Source organism: Nymphalis io, chromosome Z, assembly GCF_905147045.1.
Source record: "Nymphalis io chromosome Z, ilAglIoxx1.1, whole genome shotgun sequence".
NCBI lineage: Eukaryota > Metazoa > Arthropoda > Insecta > Lepidoptera > Nymphalidae > Nymphalis > Nymphalis io.
Window position 1 is genome coordinate 5,030,467 of NC_065918.1, and position 14,374 is coordinate 5,044,840.

The window sequence follows — 14,374 nt, forward strand, 5'->3', positions numbered from 1 at the left end:
CTTCCGCGTTTCTGATACGCACCGCCAAGGTCTGGAATACCCTCCCAACCCCCGTTTTCCCCACCACCTACAATGTGGGTACCTTCAAGTCTAGAGTGAATAGGCATCTTCTAGGCAAGCGCGCTCCATCTTAGACTTTATCTCACTTTCCATCAGGTGTGATAACAGTCAAGTGCAAGCCTATACATTTAAAAAAAAAAACATACGTAAAATGTAAATTAATGTGGTAGTTAAGTACAAAGTAGATAGTTGTAATTAAGAATGATCAATAGATAAATGATCAGCGGCGCAAATACCTTCTTAATCATATGTAATATTAATGTTTAATAAAAATTAAATTTAAAACGGCAATCTTAATAAATTGACGTGCTTCTCGATTGCATATTTTTAGGGGAACTAAACAAGTAATAATTGGCTTGTTAGGTGTATTGGCACATCAAATAATATTTAAATTTGAAACAATATAGTTACTCTCATAAAGTCACTGACCAATAATCCAAGACGTCGCATCTACTAAATAAAACTCTGACTGAACACTGACTGTCTAATTCACTGGTAGACGACGTGCTGCATTAATCGGTAGGCCTAGATCTAGAAGTATGAAGTTTTACAAATGAGTGTCATATACATATAGCACACCTACGAAACAAAATCATCCCTATTCCCAAAAATCATTTTTCACATATGACACCGTGAATGTGATGAATCTAATAAAAAAACGGCTATCTGAACTCTTTTTTAAACCAAGGTGATTATATTTTTGATTACTATTGCAAAGTTATAACGTTACTAAATCTCCCGATTCAGTTTTCTTTATGTTACTAACATCGTATTAAAATATCTTGAACGCTTTGCACAACGTAAAGTAGCAAACTTTTGCTTGTTATAACTTCGCGTTTTTGATGCGTACGTTATATCTTTTCTGTTATACGACCACTTTATCATGATATAAAACTCAAATATTGATTACTTGTACATCTATTAATACAGTTTTCGATACACCGTAACAAATCACGAAACATAACTGATACACGAGATAATGACACATAATGATCAATAGGTATTGAACTTAATATTTTAAATTTCAATAGAATTTATTTAATAGTATAATCTTAAAATGTTGTTATGTTTGAATTGATGTTATTATTTTACATTTACTCCATAAATATGTCAATTTTATTTTAGAACTACCTTTGTTCCCTTACTGCTTCAAAACATAGCACGGAGTTCGATTAAAATTTCATCCGGGACCTAGTTTTTACATAGAAACGGCAACTGCATGGTTACAAAACAAAACATGCTTTAAAAACGATACTGGTAATAAAATTTAAAGATGTTTCAGTTTTGTATAGAACTTTGAACTGCACGTTGTACTGTTACACTAGAAGTGGTGGAATAATAAATGATACCTGAAAAAATTATTAAAAGTAAATTCTATAATTTTAGGTTGTTTTCATGTACAACGCTTTTTTAACAATTTTAGTGGCAACTTAATGACGCTAGCGAGCATTAAAAAGGTTTACCCTCAGTAATGTCATACTGAAATGATAATTATATTGAATTTACATTAATAATTACTATGATTATATTATCAAAATTATATATAACAATATAAAATTAAGTAACAATACTTTATCCCATTACGATTAATCGTAAGTATCAGTTTTGTATATCTCAAGCTGCGCAAGCTAATATTCTTGTGCGGGACTGAATAGTACGTTTCTTAATCTCAGTTTATTTTCGTTAATGCAAGTAAGACACAGCACCTTCTATAAAACCATTCGTTATCAACTAAGTATTTTAATAATTAAAACTATAACTTAAGTTTAATTATGTTTTATTAATGACAGTGTGTCAAAAGCGTTAAAGCTATCCGAACGTTAATATGTCGTTATAAATATTATTATTATTAAAAAATAAGACAAAAAAGATAGTAGAGGAGAATTTTTAGCTAATTATTACCTAGTACAATATCAGTCGCAAAATAAAACAACTTCTTTATATAAGAAATGAGATTAAAATAACTTATTATGCTTTGCTATTTATTGTATTGACTAAGTAGTAGTTAATTTAAATATTCATGGACATTCAGAAAAAATAATATCTAATATACGAACGCGATACCAAAACTACAACAACGCATTTAAAACAGCTGTTATGAAAAGGTTGTGGTTGAAGGTCCTCCAGACCAATTTGTGCATGCGCAAAGACTGCGCTGGTGAACCTGGTCTCATTCCACTATTAAGACTTTCATAATCTCCCCTGGTTAAAGAGTAACCAGGAGGTCGCGATTGAGACTCTTCTCGAGGTCGGGTCCCTTAAGGAGCGCTCGCTAAAACTTACGAAACACCGCACGGGTAAGGCAACGAATACGGATGATTTATGTTGTAACCATTCTGTAGCAGAGACCGTTGCAAGAGCATTGCATATTGAAGACTTACCCTGCGTAATAAAAAGGCTATACGCAAGCGTCATGTCCTCTTTTTTAGAGACAGCTAACTGTTATTACTTAAAATTGTTACATTTATATTACATTATAACCGGACAATCTCTACTGTGGGCCTAATTTAAGTAAACTTGATCTTGTGAGGAATACATCGTAAGAAAATCTAGAAGTGCCCGAAATAAATCTGTCACTCCCAACTGCATTGGAACTCTTTTTAATGTAGAAGATGAGATTATGGGACACACATGCCCTGTTACTCATTAATATCCTCGCCTGTGCAGTAATTAATATTCCAGAAATATTTCATCTTAACATGTTTATAAGAAATGGCATCTATTATTTCGAATGTAATCAAATATTTTACGATAAACGTTTTTTGGCAACAGAATTCGATATAGTCGATTGCTATGTTTTTGTGTTGTGTGTTACAAAGTTCCTTGAGGCGTTAATTAAGGTTCATTTATTATTTAAAATGGACCTATGAACATAAAATGTTTTTCAGTTACAATATTCATCGTCATTCATCGTCGAAATCAATTCATCGTTAAAATTCGAGCGTTTTTAATAGTATTGAATTTTGTTATGAGTGTTGTTTATGTATTATAAGTACAAAGTGCCTTATTAAATTTTAATGAGCATAATAAGAATAACCTTATAACATATCGGGAAAAAGCCTAAAAGAAACAACATTACGAGGTAAGCACCTATAACTCCTTATTCTATTTGAAATATATTAAATATATTCCGTTAAGCATTTGATATAGCGTATATATCATTCATTGATTATTCATATATGATGATGATATATTCGGTACTTTAATATATGTTATTTGTAACAGTACAGGCCGACATTATAATTATAGAAGCTTAACTGACAAGCCATTTCATCAATTGAATTTCTGGTAATTGAATTTGGTCACAGTGTCATTTCAATATTAATTTTCCGAAAACCACAAAATTTTGAGAACAGGCTTTGACTATAACAATAAAATTTTCATAATCACAATATATTAATAGTGGTAATGGTTATCCGCAACTACAATTGCGACATATTATGTTATATATTTAATTATAATTATGGGTTGAAAATATGAAGAGGCCTTCAATTATCATGTTAAAAGGTAAAGTTTAATTATCATTGAAATAAATAATAAAAACGATATACCGACATTTATCTGGTAGGTAGTGAGGTAATTGCATTTCCTTGCCTTTGAGATTAGCACATTATTGATGAACATGTTCATTAAGTTTTATACAAATGTATGTATGTATAGTAAATAAAATATAAGCAATGTATGAAATTATTTTGTATCTAAATGAATATTCAAAGAATAAATTATTGATCATTCTTTTTTAGAAATTATTTTGAAATATATATTATTCACAAAAAACTTTCGCATTCGGCTTTGCTTTGCAATAATTTAATAGTAGTAATCTTCTTAATGTAGAAAACGAAACAAAAGTTGACAAAACGCGAAGAGATTGACCTAAAAACCATGAGTATCTAAAGAAAATAATTTGTTTTTCTCTTGTAATGTAGTGGCTAAAAAATATTTCGAGGTTTAAAACGACGTAAAATATTTAAAAACTCTAAGATAAGTTTACCTCATTTTAATTATAATAATTTTAACTTTAGCTGTAAGCATTAGCTACTATTACAGAAGTTGAATTACAGAGGCGTGGTATGACAAATTAATCTTTTGTATTTTGTTAAACAATACCCTAACGATTTATTATAGATAAGACTACTAAGTAATTAATGTACTTTCTTGAACATTTACTCGTCTGCTTATAAATATTATTTCATATTAATTTTATGCTTATAACCATTATTATTTTCATAAATCACATTAGATGGCATTAATTTGAATTTAGTCATGCGCAGTAAAAAAAATATGAATATGAATTGAGAAATTTACAAATATTTCGATTAATACACGCTTTATCTTTCAAATTTTAGTTATGCTAAAATATCAAAATGTCAGAAATGATTACTATCAGTGTTCCAATTGCAAAAGCTCTAATAGAAAACCTCTAAATTCACCATCGAATAAAACCGATCCACAAATACCTAGATGATTCCTTGCGGTTTACGATATCACAATCTAACTTTAGCTTTATAAACCAGATGGCTTGCTAACACTCGATACGAGTATTTAGAAACACTTAACACATTTGAAGAAACAAATATCAGCAAAACTCATAAATGTAAAATAATATATAAATTAAAAAAAAAACAATAATACACAAGACATCATTAAAAAAATTCGCTGGATTAGCTGTTAAACGCTGACAACTTTGAATAACTATTAGAAAGTTGTAATTGGTAAAATTAAGCACTTACCTAAGTTTCGCTGCTTAAGATCGGTTTGAAACTTGAATTCAGCTTACAACAGCTCCCACGTAAACTTGCAAGTGCGTGTACCGCGTTATCAATTAGCTCAAGCGAACATAGTCTCGCGAACTAAATAGGTATATATACGCCGCGTAAACAGTGCAGCAAGGCCGGCGCCGACGGCGACCGCTAGGCGAATATCCCGAGAGAACGTCGTGCTCGAGCGGCCAAACGAAATGCTCAGATCGATACCGGTGCTGCCGCGCTCCCTTTTGAGTGGTTCACTAAATGGGACCGGACAAACGCCCGCTTGATAGCTAAACGGCTATTATGACTTATATAAACATATTATGACGAGATTTTTTAAGCGATAATGTCGCAGGCATTACAGAAAAGGAAGAAATTGCTGTATTATTTCATATTTCATTTGAAATCGCAAAGGAGTGACATGGATCGTGTGGAGCATGCGCAGTCCGCGGTAGGCGCGGCGGTGGGAGGCGGAGGAGGAGGTGACGCTGACGGCGTGTGAGGAACAAAGCGAAGGTCCGCCGCACCACCGTCGACGACGAAGACCGCAGCCAAGCCGTACCTTACGCGAGACTTTACCACTACCAAGAACACGCAATACCATCGATCATCAACACGCATATGCCGCGACCTCAACAATATAACGTACTGCTAACCCGTTTTTGGTTTGTAATATTACTTAAACATTGATTGAAAAAATTGGAAAGTTGATGTTGGTTTCTTTTTATAATACAATAAATATGTAATTTCAAAGACATAATACTCTAAAGTAATTTTAATTTTGAAAATAATATAAGTATTGTATATTTAGACGCAATAAAATAAACATTTTTATTGTATAAAAATAAACAGATTAAAAAGACCTATTTCATAATAGACGAGCTGATCTTGAAGTATAGGTTTATTAGTATTTACTATTATATATTCGTATTAACGTGTCTACACAATAGGTTCATTAGCGTCAATCGGAAAAACAGAAAGCACACGGTAATTTAAATAATTGATACACTTGGAAATTGACAGTTTGTCCTGTTAATATTAGTCAGTAACGAACTAAAAATGTTTCTTCTTTTATAAATTAAAAATATGTTCTATTCAGAAATAGTAACTACAGATAAATATATTTTTCAAGAAGTTAAATAATAAGAGCAAAGAGCATCTTTAAAATCTTGACAAAAAAATCGTATTTATCGACGTTCTCTTATAACTTCTAGTCCGTAAGCGATTCTATACAATGGCAAAAAGATTTTTTAATGGGAGAGCTGAGCGAAGTAAAAAGAGTTAATAATGTTTCACAAATATAAAGTTATATATTCGTATTAATAAAATATAGTTCGCATCTAACGAAAAAAGTGATTTAATAAACGGAATCTATTTAAATCTATTTATCTAATATATATACAAATAATACTGTATTAATTTGTTGATTATGAATAAAATTTTATCTCAAACACTCCTTGTTTAAGTTGGTTGGCAATTATATTCAAGAGCGCTTAGAAAATCATAAAATACGAGGTAATTATTGATAGAGCTTGAATAAACATCACCGCAATGGGTTTCTACTCAATAGATTTCAATTCCAGTGTGTTAGATTTTCTTGAAACTTTAATTACGTTATTAATTGCTTTAATAATTAAAAAAGAGTAAACTATTAATTTCAACGTTTACAATAAATAAACCCACTATTAATATAATATTCCTAATTATACCAAATGATGTATATAGTGTCATTTTAGCTTTATTTAAATTTATTTAGATTCGTTTTTTATTACGTTTTTAAATATTAAATGTTTAATATATAGAACAAAATCTGTATAGATTACAATATTTAAAATATTTCATGATTTGTAATAAGGTGACGTTTCTGTAATGACATTCGGTGTATTCCGAGCGGGCGTTTGGACGATTGCGACGATTTTCCAATCACGGATATTATCTTTCGATTTCGCCCACCTGAACTCAGTGTAACGGAAATAACGTCTGTATTAAAGAGTCGTGTATATTATTCTACTAACATTATTATTTTTAAAATAAATAAAAATTAAATACAACGGGACGAGACCATGTGCAGGACCGCGCGCTTCTTTCAGCGGCAAGTGAGTGTAACTCTGCTGACTTGCGCTACTTAAATTAAAATCTCTGTAAGTTTTATTAACGTAACGTCTACATTATATCGTAAGTAGTTATTGCATGACTCCATGTAAGCTGATGGCTTCTTTATTTTCTATAGAGAACCATCATACAATTAAAACCTTTTAATTATATGACCTTAAAAATACAAATGGAAAAATATGCGAAAAAAAAACTATATATATATAATTAAAAATACATAAGAAAATACATAGGAACTTTTCTTATTATATATATATATATAATAAGAATATATATATATATATATATATATATATATATATATGTGAGATTCAAACCCTATAGCAAAAATAAAAAAAAACGATTAAAGAATATGTCCTATATAAAGTTTTTACACCTACCTATTGACTTTTATACATTGAAAATACATAAGAACTTTTTTTAAGAATAACGCATCAAAAGAAGATCCTTTGACGGAGAATTTCTAAATTGCTTTCAAAATAAAATTTCTTATGCGGTTTGATGTTCGACAAAGCTAACATTATATACCCATAAAAGCACGATGCATATTTTTCTACCATTTTAATTATTTTATTTGAGTTCTTATATATGTACAATATAAAAAACAATTATATCTAAGAGCTGCACGTCATATATATCATAATGCATTTTATGTTTATAATGCATAAAAGAAGAAAAAAATTAAATATTCGTCTGAACGTTACTCGAAGTAACCGATACGAGGTTTTGTCATTAGCGTCGAATCCTCTCTTTTGCTGATTAAAATGTTAATACTGAACAATCCGCACCAAGTTTATGTAACTACTTGCTTTATTACACAAAATAAAAATTCGACTTGAAATATGCTTAAATGTTTTATTATTAACTCTGCTTATATATTTGTGTCGTTTAAAATTATTTGACACGATTATATTTTTCACTCAATGTGTTATGTACTGGTGTTAGGGCTTTGTGCAAGCTCGTCTGGGTAGGTACCACCCACTCATCAGATATTCTACCGCAAAACAGCAATACTTGATATTGTTGTGTTCCGGTTTGAAGGGTGAGTGAGCCAGTGTAATTACAGGCACAAGGGACATAAAATCTTAGTTCCCAAGGTTGGTGGCGCATTGGCTATAAGCGATGGTTGACATTTCTTACAATGCTCGTCCACCTTCCTATTCTATAAAAAAAAAGTGTAATAATGTAGTATTAATTCCTTCAATATTATTCTTCTTTAACAGAAGGATTACTCTTCTTATGTAATCGAATCTATGTTGAATAGAAAGAAACTTGTGTATGCAATAAATTGATTTTACCTACTAAGATCGACATTTATAGGAAGTGTTTCAACTGATACTTCGATACAAACAAGGGCTAACATCGTGCAAAGCTTTGAATAGCGTATCGGCGTGAATTTCTCGAGATATCGATTTGGTCCGAATCGCAGTAAGTCTGCCTTAACGGCTTAAGTCTGAGGTCGGTCTTGTATAATATCTATTCAAGAAATTCTAAATTAACTATTACAGTATCTTTGAATCTTAATACGAATAAATTTATTGAAATATATAATATTTTAAAACACAAAATAATCTAAGTATCATGATACATTTCGGTTAAGTTTAGTAGTCAAATCATATCAATAAAACTATTTAATAAAATGTCTTCAATTTTATTTTTGATCAAAACTTTATCTATTCCTGTTTCTCGATAAATATTAGAATACATTATTTTATAAATCATAAGGGTAAAATGGAAGCAAATTAAACATAAATAAAGCAATTAAAATCTATTCTATGACAGCCGGCCAGATGGGCCGACGAACTAACTAATTTAAACATGGTTCGTTTTTGGGTATACGACTCTAAATTTGATGTCGAGTATAATAATATTGTCCTCCAGACCGATTTCGGTCACGGCGTCCAATCTCAAGATGGATTAGCCAACTACGCAGGAGATATTATAGTGCACAAGTGTGCGCAAACACAGGTGCTCTCTCTATTCCCTTACTCTCATAATCCGATGGGACGGCAATTCGACACGACCGGAAAGAGTTCAGGCGTAAGACAAACGACTTTACGTGCTTTCCGAGGCACAGGAGAGTACACACTTCCAACTTCCAGACTCCGGGCTGCTACTGAGAATTTTCTGACAAAAAATCCAATAACTTTTTATTGGCCCGACCTGAGAATTGAACCTCCGGGTGGCCTTACATCAAGCCACTAGACCAACGAGGCATTCATGTCGATGTCGAGTATAACAGTAATACCAAACTCTATACAGAAAATAATGCGCATTTCAATAATTCTATTGAACTATTTGCTTAAAGTTTTGTTAATAAATATTTTTGAGTAGTTACTATATCCCATTACAACTTAGCACGCCTGAAACTGCTGACTTTCTGCTATAAGATATGGCTACATCATTACGACCCCGATGTGTTTCATTTGAATAGTGTGTTAAGAAGGTTTCAAATGAGAGTTCACCATAAAAATTATACCAATGTAATAAATCTATAGGGAACTATTCCCTAAAGAGATTGTCTTATACAAAATGAAAAAAAAATACGTTTGAAACATATTTAAGCCAATGTAAACATGTGTAACTTTTCACGAAGCAGTAACTTATTACAATTAAAAACTATTTTCATATGCGTATCCATGTTTAAGATAATCGTTGCTATTCGAAATATTACGTGAAGTTAAAGTTATAAAATTCGATACGAATAGATTAAGCAAAGCTTCTTAAACGTTAGATTAAATGGTTTATTGAGATAACTTTTAGAAACTCTTCGAAAATGTATTTATAACATAAAGTACAATTAGTGTTGAGCGAATATCAAACTCATTAAAAATAGTAAAATGATATCGACTGCTAAGCTTTGCTTTTATAAATAAAATTCAAACCTCTTATAAATACATGAATAATAATGAAGTTTCATATTTTACTTTGAATGTTTTTAGTTACAAAGGGACAAAGACATATTTAAGAGTAATTAAAAATATATGCATCAATTGCAAGGCACGTAAATTAAAACTTTATTGCTAATGAACGCCCCGTCCAATGAAAATTGGCACTGCACTCAATATTGACAAAAATACGTAATTTTAAACGTTTTCGTATATCCAATTAATTGTTAAAACACAAATAATTGGTGTTTCAAAAATAGCGAGACCCAGCTTTATTTCACTTTAAATTTCAAACGAAAGCTTCTCGCAATCGCACTAATCAATAGTTGACCTAAAGACTTGTGTGTTCGTAATAAAATATTTAACGTATGCGACATGCAAATTCTAGAATTATTTAATTCGAAGTATATATTTAATACCAAAGAGTTGTAGCATGACAAACTGCCATAATAATGACCAATAACAGCGGTAAGCACAATACAAATATAAAAAGAAAAGATTTTTAACAAAACTAGTTACCTAAAACTTTACTAAAAATATATATAATTACTATCAATTTTTATCGTCTATGACAGCCAGGAGTGATTAAACGTTGTCATTATTATGTCTTTTACCCGCCGAAGTTTAAGCTTCTCAAATCTCGTCTTACGAGTATAATGACGAAGAGGTCGTTAGATTGTATTAAGAAGTATTGATAACAATAATCTCACTGTCCATAAATCAACCTACACACTTTTACAGGCTACTGTTTTAAATACATGCCGCTTAGTCACAAAATTCCTAACCTAACATCCTAACTCTACATAGTGATGTAAACCTTCTCTTCTTACTTAAAAAAACATAATAATATTATTAGAGTCCTCTGGACCGATTTTGGGCACGGCGGCCTATCTCAAGAAAGAGATTAGCCAACAGCGCAGGACATACTATAGACCACAAGATTGTGCGCAAGCACAGGTGCACTCTCTATTTCCCTAACTCTCATAATCAGATGGGACGGCAATCCAACACGACCGGAAAGAGCTCTGGCGCAGGACGGCTTTACGTGTTTTCCGAGACACGGGAGTGTTCACACTTCCAAATACCAGACTCCGAGATGCTACTGAAAATTTTCAACGGTAAAACCCAATATTTTTTTAATGGCCAGACCTGGTGATTGATTTTAAACCAGTACCTTGGGGTCTACGACCATATATCTAGCCATTAGACCAACGAAGCATTGATATCAAGATGACATAGCTGACAATGAATATGGATGGCTGTAACTGTAGTTTAATATGCGAAGGGTATTCTATAGTTAATTTTGATACTTTTTGACAACTGAAACGTTCTTAGTAGTTACCACATTAATTTTATATATTCACTGCTAAATTAATTTTATATATTCACTGCTAAACGAAATTATAACAACAATCAATTTAAGAAATCGCGAATTACCAAAGGTTGGTTCCAATATATCTTTAAGGCTCATATTAATAAACGAAATAAGTAAGGTTCGACAGACAAATTGTTTTCTCAGATCACAGGAAAGTAGTAAACACGATACATAAGCATTCATCACACACACATCTCGAGTCTTAAGTCTCAACATAATACAGAATAAATTGCTGTGATCACGTGTTCGTTCCTGGATATGGGAATACTTATACGATCCTATCACATTCTGCTAGTCTTATTTTCTGGACTGAAATGACCCCTACGTATATCCTGTTATATCGTTACGTTATCGTTTAAATCGTCAAAATTGTTGCTGAGTGATGCGTGTTTGATACACAGCCTAGCCTTAATTACATATTATGTTTAGATAGCAGATTGAATATTTCATGATACCGAACACAGGTGACAATAAATTAAACAAAATTAATGAATTGATAAATTGATTTCAAAGGATAAAAGCTATTACATCTAAGAGGTAACAATTTTCAATTACTTAATGCTCGAATGAAGGTGACGGTTGTATTCACAGCATAATTACAAAACGGCCATGCGAACTTTCAAATTATTTGTATTAATAGATGAGAAGGAACGATAAGCCTACAAACTATCACCACAACATTTTGCAACTCAATAAGATAAGCACTTTTAAAATTAACGCGTCACTTTTAAAAAACAAAAATCACTTTTGAAAGTGAAATTATCAAGGAACCTCAGGAAAATATTCATCATACGATTTTGTAAAATGTAGTTTTAATTGTTATTTGGACAAATAAAAGTCGTACAAGCTACGAACAATGAATCGTCTTTGTTTTAACTAAATTAACTTGATTGAGGATCATCTATCTAAACCAATATAATGGTCCAAGAAAACCATTAATTTGATAATATCGGGATCGGGATCAATTTTATTTTTCTGGTCTCATTTTATTTTTCAAGTCACCAAAATAGACAATTACAAATAGTATATTTTTAATTATTCAAATCAAAACCACGAAGAAATATGTCCACAAACAAGATGTTATCACCTCAATAATCTTGACATTATATTCATACATAAAAGAGAAACGACCTGAATAGTTTCTAGCACATAGCGATCGTTCCAGAGAACGTGTCAACTATGTATGTATATAATACATTTTGTTTGTCATTGATGTGCAATTAGAGCAAAAAGTAGTAATTAAGACAGATGCGGTAAAAAAATATTTTATATTTATACGATTTTATTAATACAAATATTTGAAAAAGGCCCGTTTGCAGAAGTTTATTAATTGAAAATAAAGTTCACAAATAAAACTAAAAAGTCAAATATTGTCAGTTCTCGTTTCACGTTACATGGGGCAGGTGAAATAAAATGCCAAAATTTTGCATGAATAGTCAAAGCTTTAAACTTGCACAAACATCGAACTATATTTAGCAGTTAAATATTACGAACAGGTTTCCTGTGAAATATGCTGTACAGTCGTATCAGTTATATTTATACGTATGGAAGCAAGCACCATAAGCTACATATTAAATGTAGTATGATTACATTTTAAACAAAGTATGTTTCATTATATAATGTTAATATTTTCTAAAAAAAATCGCGAATCGAATATTTGAAAGGTCTTCTAAAATATTCAGACAAATACCTCGTTCGGTGTACAAAAATATTAAGCACTCATCATCACCATCCATTTATCATACTTGATAAGTTTTTAACTTAAATTTATGTTTTAAATATTAAGGTATCTTCAACGTAATAAGGAAACAGGTGCCTTCCAAGGTTTTGTAACATCATCCATAACCCTGGGTGTACTTTCCTTCCTTAAGATCTCATAAAATGTTTAGTACAAATAAAGCTAAATAATATTAAATACATTAAATTCACATAATCCACGACACCAAATTGAAATAAAAAAATATATAATTAATAAGCAAATATTTATAATCAAATTTGTATGAGCTGGATGGAATAGATAAAAATTTAACAAGTATTTCATAGGTTTTAGCAGGTTGATATTTTTTTATAAATGTATGTTTCTAGAATTGTTTTTTTTTTATATGCGCCGAGATGGCAAATGACTCTACTCCACCTGATGGTAAGTGGTAGTAGAGTCCAAACGCGACGAAGGCCAGTACAGTCGGGAAGAATGTTCTGTACTAGCCGTCCCTGCCTTGCCGGCCCGCAAGATGCCTCTTCACGCCTCGTTTGAAGGAACCCGGGTTGTAAGAGGAGGGGAACACGTGAGCTGGTACAAAAACTATAGTCTATTTCAGTACTAAGTCTGAGGTCTAGACAATATTTGTTATTATAGATTTTTACTTTTCCAGGGTACTAGATAATATAATTTCTTATTATATAAAGCAGACTTTAGAGATTTTAAAAATAGCAACATAGATACTACTCAGGACTTAATTATTGTTCGTATCTAACGATTCATCCTGATTCGTAAATAGAAAAGAAAAGAAATTAATTTCAGAAGTTACTTTTTCAGCATTTGAACAAGCTTATATTTATTGTTGCCAGTCGTAGAAAGTTGACTTAGCGAATTGATGTGATCATATTTATATTAAATAATAGCTGTTCTACGCGATTCAATTCTGCGTCCTTATTCAAGTCTTACTACGCTACTTAGAAGTAGCGTATAATATAGATATTATTACTATTATTTAATAACTACATTTACATATTTTAGTATACACTTAACTTTGTTTTTTGCAAAACAACATATTTGTATGAAAAACTGGACGACAAGAAAAATATTCCGAAAAAATAGCGCTTGATTAAATTTTATAAATAAATTTAAATCAACTATCGCAATTCTTAGAGCTTATAAAAAATGATTACGTAACAAAATTGTAAAAGAAGACACGTCCAAAATAACATTGGTTAAGTACGATAAAACACGTACCGACCTCGCCAAGTCGAAAATCAATATTCGATGCTAAAAATTTTCAGCCATGATTTCTTTTCACTTAGCTATTTATGTTTGTAGATGACATTTGAAACAATTCTATATATTTTAGCGACTCATAAATAAAAAGTATAACTTGTTTGCATAAAAAACATTCTTGATATAAAATTACCTGTATATACAGTTTTGCATATGGTAAGAAAAAAAAAATGAATTTCTTAATAATTTAACCCTA

At 31.0% G+C, this 14,374-nt stretch overlaps 2 protein-coding genes across 4 annotated transcripts in view; both read right to left on the reverse strand.

The window, feature by feature from the left end:
- The window catches only part of LOC126780275 (neurocalcin homolog), a 74,413-nt gene that overhangs the window by 30,469 nt on the left and 29,570 nt on the right, over positions 1–14,374 (reverse strand). The window lies entirely within an intron of this gene.
- The window catches only part of LOC126780276 (neuronal calcium sensor 2), a 68,118-nt gene that overhangs the window by 24,533 nt on the left and 29,211 nt on the right, over positions 1–14,374 (reverse strand). The window contains exon 1 of one of the 2 annotated variants that reach the window (XM_050504599.1): positions 4,791–4,999. The exons of the other annotated variant lie outside the window; for it this stretch is intronic. The gene's annotated coding sequence lies outside the window, so the exon portion shown is untranslated. Of the gene's footprint in view, positions 1–4,790; positions 5,000–14,374 lie in introns of those variants that run through there. 2 annotated transcript variants of the gene reach the window in all.